Below are 10,570 nucleotides of genomic sequence, written 5' to 3'. Positions count from 1 at the left end.
CTCTTAGCATTTCTCTGGTTCTTTCCTATGGAACCAATTCAGGCACTCCTCGCTCTAGATGTTACAACCTTCTCACCTTCTTTTTTTGTTATCTGTGCATCAATGTACAAACACACATTCTCCAATCAGATCAAAACAGAACATATCACCTCACCTTCAAGATCTTTGCATGATCTTGTTCCACCATTCCACCTGTACCTTGAATGGATTGTCCTCTATTTCTTGCATCTCCAAGTTCTGCTACACATCACCTCTGTGTGTCTACTTTCTATCAGATTAGAATCTGATCCTTCCTTGCCTGCATAAACATCCTTGACACATAACTTTGTTCTCAATTCTTTCACATAGAATTTCTTCGTTATATTTTAACACCAATTGTTTCAATTACAAACCTGGCTCTGATACCAAATGACGCAGGGTTACCCTTGCTTACACCCACAATATGCATTTAAAATGCATAAGCACATTTTTCCCAGGAATTTTAACTCTCTAAGTAGTCAAATCTTCATTTAGAATATGGTGAAGGGCCAAGGCCCCTTTCTTAATCTCTGCAGAATAATTTATAGACTAGCCAAGCCTAACCCTTAATCCATCCTTAAGCCTTGCATAATAACCATACCCACTCTTAACTTTGGTTAATGCAGACTTAACCCATAAACCTTTATCCCCTTTAATTCTATTATAACCCTCGTATAATGGGAATATACACAAACACACAAGAACTTACAATTTATGCTTTTCCATAGCCTTGGCACATTTATCGATGATTACCTTCATTAGGCTCATTCTCCATCGTATATTTCTCTCCATCAGATCTGACGGTTGAGGGGAAAACCCAGCTCCGAACACATAAGCTGGACTTCAAATAATAATGAACCGTGTTCATAAATCGTCGGGTCCGCACTCCTGATCCATCGCCTTCCCGCTATGCTCTCCATTCACCAATCTCCAATCGGCCTGATCTCCACCTTCCATTTCTTTCTCTAATCCAACGATCAATATTCACTCCAAATATTCAGAACAGTCTGTTGATCCTCCACCATCGATCTGCACTCAATGGATCCGACGGTTCACAACGATTTCGGGTAGATAACAAGCACGGGGATTAACCACCCGATAAAGTGGTTTCCTCTCTCCTCCCAAGTGCTACGTGTCGCTCGGTTAGTGGAATCGGGTGACTACCCTCTAATACCACTTATGGTTTTGAGGCCACCCAAAAATCCACTTCCTATTGCGAAACTACTTTCCTCACGAATTAACTTTTGCACTCTTCCACCATGCGATGACCATTGATCTATGAGATCCAACGGATCCTATGCAGTGACACCTCACTTCTTCGTTCATCCCTTTTCTTGACTTCGCTATTTCTTAAATGTTTTCCTACGGTTTTGGGTTTTCTTTGGGGTTTCATTCTTCCACTCTTCCACTGCTCAACTCTCTCTGAGCTTAACTCTGCGAATTCTCACTTCGCTACCTCTCCAAAGCTTCACTTTGATCCTTCAATTGGATTCGATGATCCATTATGATTCCTCTGAATCATTCTTCTCCTTTGCGTAGTTCTACAGAACTCTGTCTACAACCTCTGTTACAGAGTACACAACTTTCACGTAATTCAATCATTCAATATTCATTTCACACATCTATATAGTTCTGGAATAAACCTTTGTATATATAAGTATAAACAACTGATTACATATCGAGACTCTCTGTCTCTCATGCCTGACCTTTGATATCAGTGGCCTCCTTCCTTCTTACAGTCTGCCCATAGGCTTAAGAAAGGTTATGTTGAGCTAATTCTAGTTCAGATCCTTAATCTACTGAACTCACTCTTAAATGTCTTCTAAGTCCACTTCTAACTCCAGTTAATCCCTAAGAACTCTCTCTAGTTCCTCGAATCATGAAACTACCTTAAGGGTTATAATTAACTTCTAACTCTCTCGTCATTATTAACCACTCATGTTCTCCTTCATTCAAGAGCATTTACAAACATCCTCACAACATCTAATTAATTCCTATCCTACTCACTTAAAAGCCTAAATATTACATTAACTTAACACTTAGGAAACCAACTTCCCTAAAACACATGACCCCCTATGTCTACTAAAATACAATTATTTTCCTTGGGTTGAATGCTCCTGCATCAGCTTCACCAAAAGTGAAGCGGATTCAAACCCTATCACATCTTGGTAAGAGGTAAATTTCTTATTATTGTCTTATATGTTGATGATTTGGTTTTGACTGATGATGAGCAGTTGATCAGATCTTGCAAGGAGGACATTGCAAGGGAATTTGAAATGAAGGGCATGGGTCACATGCACTACTTCCTCCGGTTGGAAGTATGGAAAGGTGATAGAGAACTATTTGTGTCTCAAGGTAAGTATGCAAATAAGATACTATAGAGATTCTTCATGGAGAGTTGCAAACCCATGGAGACACCTCTAGCGATCAACTAGAGGAAGGAGGATGCCTCTTCAAGTGAATAAGTGGATGCTACAATTTATCGGCGGCTAGTAGGTTCACTAGTGTATATTGTGAACACACAACTAGATATGTGCTATGCATTCAACCAACTAACTTAAGCTATGGTTAGGCAAACCAAATTATATTGGAAGGAAACTAAGCATGTTTTATGGTATCTCAGAGGCACTATCGAGTTTGGACTATGGTACACATGGACAGAGGGAGTGAAGCTGTGTGGCTTCACAGATGCAGATTGGGCAGGGAGTCCATAAGGCCAGAAGAGTACATCAGGTGGAATTTTCAGTGTTGGGTTTGCAGTGGTTTCCTATTACAACAGGAAGCAAATATTTGTGGCGCTAAGTTCGACAGAAGCAGAATACATGACTGCAAGTCAATCAACATGTGAGGCGATATAGATGAGAAAGATACTTGTGGGACTATTAGGTCAGATGATGGATCCAACTATGATCTACTGTGATAATTAGTGTTGCATCAAACTCTTTGAGAATCTTGTATTTCACGATCGATCCAACCATATAGATATTTGGTATCACCATTTATGGGACTGTGTGCAGAGGCAAATAATGTTGCTACATTACATTCTGATAGAGGAATAATATGTTGACATTTTGACAAAGGATATTTCAAGAGGTAAGTTATAGTTCCATAGTTGCAGGATAGGGGTGGTTGATAATCCCTATAGTGTTGAGAGGGAGTGTTAAAAAATGTAACAAGAAATTCTCAATTTGATTTTGCCTTGAGTAAATTGAGAAAATTCGAATTTCCACATCAGAAGTCAACTTAGATGCAGTTAACTTGTGTGACATAGATTGTTTCACCCAGTTTACTCAGTAAATTCGAGTTGGAGGAGTTATAGTTTAGTTAAGCATGTGTGATTGCTAATTTGTACCAATCAAGGTTAGTTATTTCAAGTTGTTTTCAGTTAAACTAGTTCCAACTGTTGGAGGAACTAGTGGAAGGTTAGTTGTGCAATGAGACTTCAGTCTAACTCAGTGATCATCTAGATAACTAATCAATCAACCCGAAATAGCTATTGCATGTAGAGAATTCAAGTTCCCCAGTTGTGGTGGATATTCTAAGGCAGTGTAACATCAATTTTAGACTAGTCTTAAGTGTACAAGTGTTTCATGTAGTTATATGATCAACCTTGGGAATTGCACAATCAATTTTAGAGAAATTCCTAAATAATAGGGGCATAATTTTTCAAGGAATTGTGCAAGGATACAGGGGCTCAAGCAGAGGCAGAAATTGACTAAGTCTAGGTCAGAGCTTCTCAATGAGAAAATAGATAGGTTATTCACTTGCAGGTTTTGCTCATTTGAGCAAAGCAAATGTAATACATCTCTATTCATAAGATTAATGCAAGCATGCATTTGGGTTTTTATCAGATTGTTTTCCCCCGGAAAAATACTTTGTGCATGTTTGTTATTTCTCATTAAATGTTTGTGATTGATGTTCTAAATTTTGAATTGAATTCTGCAGATATGTAGAGTAGGTTTGTGTCTTGTGATTTGATTAAACCTTTGAGCAGTTGCAAATCTATACCATAATTTCTACAAGAGATAGAAAGCCTAAAAATTCCCCTCCAACTTTGACACCTTAGGCTCACCCAATTTTGTCCTCAAGTCACAAGAAGAAAGATATTGTTGTGATTGGAAGAATGAGTAATGATAGGACCTCAGGTGGAAGAGATGGAAAGGAGACACCTCCCAATGTGATCCTCGAAGGATCACACACTATTGAATCATCAAAAAGTAAAAATCCTAAAACCTGCGAAAGAGCTAGCTAACATGGAAGTTGATAGCGCCACACAACCTTTATTAGAATTGCAACTTGCATAGTTTAAACTAGAGAATGATTGAAGAAATCGCAAAGGAATTAATAACCTTTGATGACCATTCATTGACTATGAAAGATGCACACTATGATAGGAACAATAAGAAGCTAAGGGTCGAAAGAGTAAAGGTTCAAAATAAAAGGGTTATTAATTAGCAAGAACATAAGTGGATATCTTTGAAGTAGGAGCTATTGGACTGCTAAAGTTGCACCAAACTGTTGGTAAAGCTCTGGCATACTCTATTATAGAATAGGAGGCATAGAATTTTACACTCAAAAGGATAATAAATGAGCTTGAAGAAGTTTTCAATCCAACTCCTTTGTTCATGGTTGTTTTGGATGTCAAAACACTCGAGGCAATGGAAACTGCACTCGAAACACCTCGTTGAATACGAAAAGTGGCACACCTTCTAACTGGAATCAAGTTTTATATTGTAACTAATATTAATAAAGGAATGAAAATTATTGAAGAATTATGGGAAATCACCCTACACTTAAGAAATTTGGCACAGAGAATTCGCTCATTCGTTGAGTATCTTAAAAAGGATCTTGAAATTTATCGACAATGATTTATCAACTTTTGTGCATATAATCAACTCACTCGACAAATTCCATAAGAGACAAAAATGTCTCTTGGGGCCTAAAAGACTTAAGCAAATCAAAGTTGGTTCGTCTACTAGAATCAAAATGCTAGAAGAGGCTATTATTGATTGTACAAATATTGACGATAAAAGGATCATTTCCTTCCTTAAGGATTAAAGTTTTTAAATAATTCCAGGGCGCATGAATGACTAGATACTTTATGCTCATTTCCAAAGATATACCACAAGAGCTAGAGGTTATCAAGACATCAATGGTTTCGAATTTGACAACTTAACCAATTTCCATGAAGTTGAAATTAAAAAACGGTTAGTTACATTTGTTAACAATAATGAAAACCAATCAACTACAACTGCATATCTATGAGTGGATTCCCAAGATATCAAGGAGGAAATTTTTAACCTACATGTCAAATAGGACATAACGGTTCCTCCAATGAAAAAACACATCGAAGAATGGATGGAAAAATCACTGCAAGAAATTGTTAATAATAACTATCAAACAATTAGATTAACGACATCCTTTCAGCCATATAAATGAGCATCTTCTTGAACATCAACGAGAGAGGTCCTTCTACACCCTTTTTTATAGTATCTAAATCCATTGAAGTAATTCCCCTCTTTCTTCTCAGTCTTTGGTCATCCAAATTTCATGATTTTTTTGTACGACACTTAAGCAGATCCCTAACTACAATTTTTTCTTTCTTTCCGGTACCTTAATATTTACTGATCCACAGGAGCCCAATCCTAGTCCACCTATGTGACGAATGCATTTAATTTTACAATTTTCGGTATTGGTATTTTGAAAAGTGATTTAGGCACCTAACATTTCAAAACTTTGGATTTTTAAAATTAATTTGAATCTCGTAGACAGATCCCTTTTGGGAAAGAAATTCATTTATGATTTTGAGACTTATTTTAAAACAATATGAATCTCATGAATTTTTTCCTATGCCCTTTATGAATCAATAAATGAAATTATTCTATAGCTCTATAAATCATTAAAACATTATTCTTTAATATTTGTCTATTATCTTACTTCAATGATGTCTACCTCACAATGATGAATGCATGGACATGATCAATTAAAATTTGTATAGTTATTAATGATATGTGTTCTTTTTACCACGCCTAATCCACTTATAGGTGTATGATATGAATGTATATAATTTTTTAGGATATATTCAAAATCAGAGTGTGCATCAAAGGAGTAGTACCACCTCTTTAAAAAAATAGGGGGGCATATACCGAGGCCCTAGGAGGTTGAATTTTTTCTTGACGGGAAAAAAATTAATATAAGGGTTAATTGGCAAAACACATTGTTAAATTATGATGTTATGGGAATAATTTTATTTTAAGAAGAGGGTTTTTGTATTCATAATGAGGTCTTCATTTTTAAGTTAAAATTTTAGGAATTGTTATAGAAGTGTTTATTTTTTGTTTTTCTACTTGTATTTTTTAGAATGATCTTGTGATGAGATGGTCATCATAGTAATTGAAAACTTGTTAAGGTTAGGAAGATTGAAGCCACTTGTTGGAGGTTATCTTTTCTTTCTTTCTTCATGCTCTCTAATACCTCAACCTACCCTATGTTGGTGTTGACATCCAATGAAATCCTAAGAATTAGTAGACTAGGTAAGGAAGCACCCTATAGGTGTCACCTTGCTTATGGTACAAGAGATATTGGTCTTGTTGTAAATCAACTCATGCAAATGAGCTACCTCCATCTCCGCTTTACATGTATGAACTTGTATCTATAGAAGAGGGTGGGAGCATATTAGAGAACCTTTCTACCAATAAAATATTATGATGTCTTGTGTGCTTGTGAAAATACATTTATTTCTATTTTTCTCAGTATAATATAGGATCTTGAATTTGATCCAATCCCATGTAGTGTGAAAATCAATGGTCTAAGAGAGAGAATCTCTTTACAAAGTGGCCTTCTGAGTAATCTAGTTTGGGAGCAATGAATGGCATAGAATAGATACCCACTCCCAAGCTGATTGGGCATAACTACAAAAGTAGAAAATATGTTTTGTCGTTATATTCTTGCCACACAAAGGGAATTTGAGATGAGAAACTCCCAATTTCTATAGGCATTGTCATATGGGTAGACATCCATGCAATAACAACTAGACAATATAGGGTTTTTCAGGCTCAAGGCACCACTTTCATGTAGATTTTAATCACTAAATTCATATCTTCTTCTTAGACTTGATTCTCCAAACTTTTTGAGTTTGGCCTCCAACATTGCTTTCTTTGACAATCACTTATATTGATATACCAATGTGTACTTCATAAGGGCCCTTGGAGGCTAAGATTGAGAAAAAAAAGGGCATGAGAGATTGATTTTTGAAAGATAATCTTATATGGATTTGTAAGATTGAAATTTTTTGTAAAGCCGCTTGACTCTTCCAATCTCTACATTAGGTGTTACAAAGGTCTCCAAGAACTTTAATGCCTTTGTTAAACAATCTTTTTGATGAAAACCAGAAAACTTTAATAAATATCTCTTTACACAAGAATAACAAATAATTCTTTATGACAATTACCTCTAAAAAAACTCAAATTTGTATAAGTCACTTTTCCACACAAACTTATGCAAGATAGCCTCCCAAATCTTCCAAATATTTTTTATAACAAAATTTTTATTAACAATTCACAACTTTAATAATTCACTCGTACAAAAACGTTCAACCTATATCTGAATAATCACAATATCCATAACTCTTTTTAAAAAAATTTAAAACTTCACTAAATCCCATATAACTTGTGTATTTTTCTAGATTGACATAAACATAAATCAAAGAACCCCAACCATAAAATATATAATCACATTATCCATAACTATTTTAAAAAAAGAACCCCTGCATGACCACAAATATTATATTATGAAGTTGAAATTGTCTGATAAAAAGTTTTCAAAATCAATATAGTAATTTAATTTTTTAAGTTTGACAGCGTTTCTTAGACTTAACTCCTTTGAAAATACTCGAAATATAACGTTTAGCAAAATACAAATCAACATTTTTTTATTTTAAAGAGTTTTGAAAATCAATTTATTAATTTTTTTTAGAATTATTCACAGCATTGCTTGGACTTAACTCCTTTGAAAAGGCTTGAAGTATAACGTTTAGCAAATCACAACTCAAAATTTGTTTGTCCAAAGCAGGTGTGTATATATATATATATAGATATATTTATATTCTATATATATATAGATATATTTATTGAATATAATGTTTAGTTATAACAAAATTTAGTTCATCATAATAATTTATATAAGATATAGATAATAATTTACATGAGTTAAGGTTTATCCACTGATGGAAAAAATAAAAATACATGAAACATTAAATATAATTTTAGGTTAGAATATTTAGATCGTATTTTGTAGTGGAATATAATTGGATATAATATCATAATATTATAAATTATTTAAATTAAAAAATAATAATAATAATAAAATTAATTTTAATTAAATATTAAATATATAATATATAATATAGTACAATTTTTGAGATTTTTTTATTTAAATTATTATATTTTAATGATATTTTTAATTTATTAAATTTAAATATTAAAAATTATATTTTATGTTAATAGATAATTTGTTTCTTTAGGTCTGATAGATCATTATTTGGTCTCGGTGGACGTTAATCATCATCATCATCAATAATTTTTTCCACAATTTTATATAATCTAAATAAATAAAAATATCAAATTTCAATTTTTTAAATGATATATCTATAAAATATTAAAGTCTATATATATTTATAAAATATTAAATATAATCTAAATAAATAAAAATATTAATTTTCAATTTTTTAAATAATATATTTATAAAATATTAAAATCTATATATATTTATAAAGTATTAAAGTCTATATCAAATATATTATAGTAGTTATTATTTTTTTTAATTTGGAAATCTTTCTCCATTTAAATATCCAACTTGTCACATTATAAAAACACTTCAAGTATCCAATTAGTCACATTATAAAAACACTTTTAAATAAATATTTAATAATTTAGTCACATTATAAAAACACTTTTAAATAAATATTTAATAATTTAAAAAATGAAAGTATATATTTATAATAGGAAATCCTAAAATAATGCATTAGAAACTTTAGAGAGATATATATAAATTATACCTTGGAAACCCTAGAGAAATATATATATTGTAACTATATATATATAATCTAATAAAAAATATATTAGGTTTGAATTTGTAGTTTAGTGTAGCAGGATCTATTCATAGTTATGAAGATGACTTTCAATGGGCTGAGACTAGAGTATGCCTTGGAAGGAAGCTCTAATTTCATTGCATGGAAGGATCACATGGAGGCAATATTGGATGACAATGGATTGCTAGAATATGTCAAGATAGATGTTGGAAAACCACATGCATATGATGCACAAAAACTAGCCCAATGGAAGAAATGTGTAGCCAAGGAAAGGAGAATAATCTTGGAGGGAGTGCATGATCACATTGTCACAAATATAAATGGGAAATAAATTCCTTATGCAATGTGGTAGGCATTGAAAAATGTGTTCCAGAATAGTAGCGACCATAGGAAATTGGCACTTAAGGGTAAACTTTGAAATATCAAGATGCATAAGAATGACACTACTTAGCAGTATCTGAGCAGGTTCACACAAGTTAGTGATGAGATTGAAAGAGTTGGTGTTACTATTTCAGAAGATGAACTAGTAATCCAAGCCCTTCTAGGCCTTCCCAAGAACTGGCATAGCTACCAAGATTTGGTGAACGGTAGGGAGAAATTACCGAATTGCGAACTTTTATGGTCTGATTTGGTACAGGAGGAAATAAGGTGGAATACTAGAGATGGAACTTCATCCAAGGGCGAGGATGAAGAAAAATTTGCATTGGTTGGAAAGGGAAAGAAGGGAAAAGGGAAGAAATCTCAAACCAAACCAAAATCCAGCCAAGGAGGAAAGAAGAAAGATTTGTCCAAAATTAAATACTTCAATTGTCATGAATTCGGGCACTATGCCACAAAATGTCCACATAAAAGTTGAGAAAGAATACCTCAGGAGGAGGAGCAGGTGAATATTTGGCTTCATAGTTGGAGCTTGACTTCACCCTTATCGCATGCATGACCAACACAATGATGGGGAGCGTGTGTTATTTGGACTCAGGTGCATAATTCCACATGACAAGGTGTAGGGACTCTTTCAGTGACCTATAGGAGAAATATCTCCAGATTCCCTTCGAGCTGGGGGACGACGAAAGGTAAAACACGATCAAGATTTGTATAGTCACCTTTCATAGGGAGTCGAGCTCCCCTCTCAGACTCAAGGATGTCATGTTTGTTCTAGGCCTAAAGAAGAATCTCATCTCTATTGCAGTTTTTAAAGACCATGATTATGATGTGATCCTTCGTTCAAGTCGCCCAAACATGTGAGTCGGCCCGTGGGTGATGCCAAACGCTCCCACGCTATAAACCAACCATCGCTCCACCTCTAATGCGCATTATACTTATGTCCCTTCCCACATTTCGATCGTAGAGTTCGCACTTCGCACCGACGGCGAGAAACTGAACCGCAGGTCCTTACACCGCGTTTCCCAGACTTGGGTAGCAATTTTTGTTGTGACGCGAAATGGAAACCCAGTGTGTGTCCGCTGA

The sequence above is a fragment of the Pinus tabuliformis genome, chromosome 7, assembly GCF_031772625.1.
Source record: "Pinus tabuliformis cultivar Carrire ecotype Pingquan chromosome 7, CPIR1, whole genome shotgun sequence".
NCBI lineage: Eukaryota > Viridiplantae > Streptophyta > Pinopsida > Pinales > Pinaceae > Pinus > Pinus tabuliformis.
Note: the sequence above shows the minus strand (reverse complement) of the source record.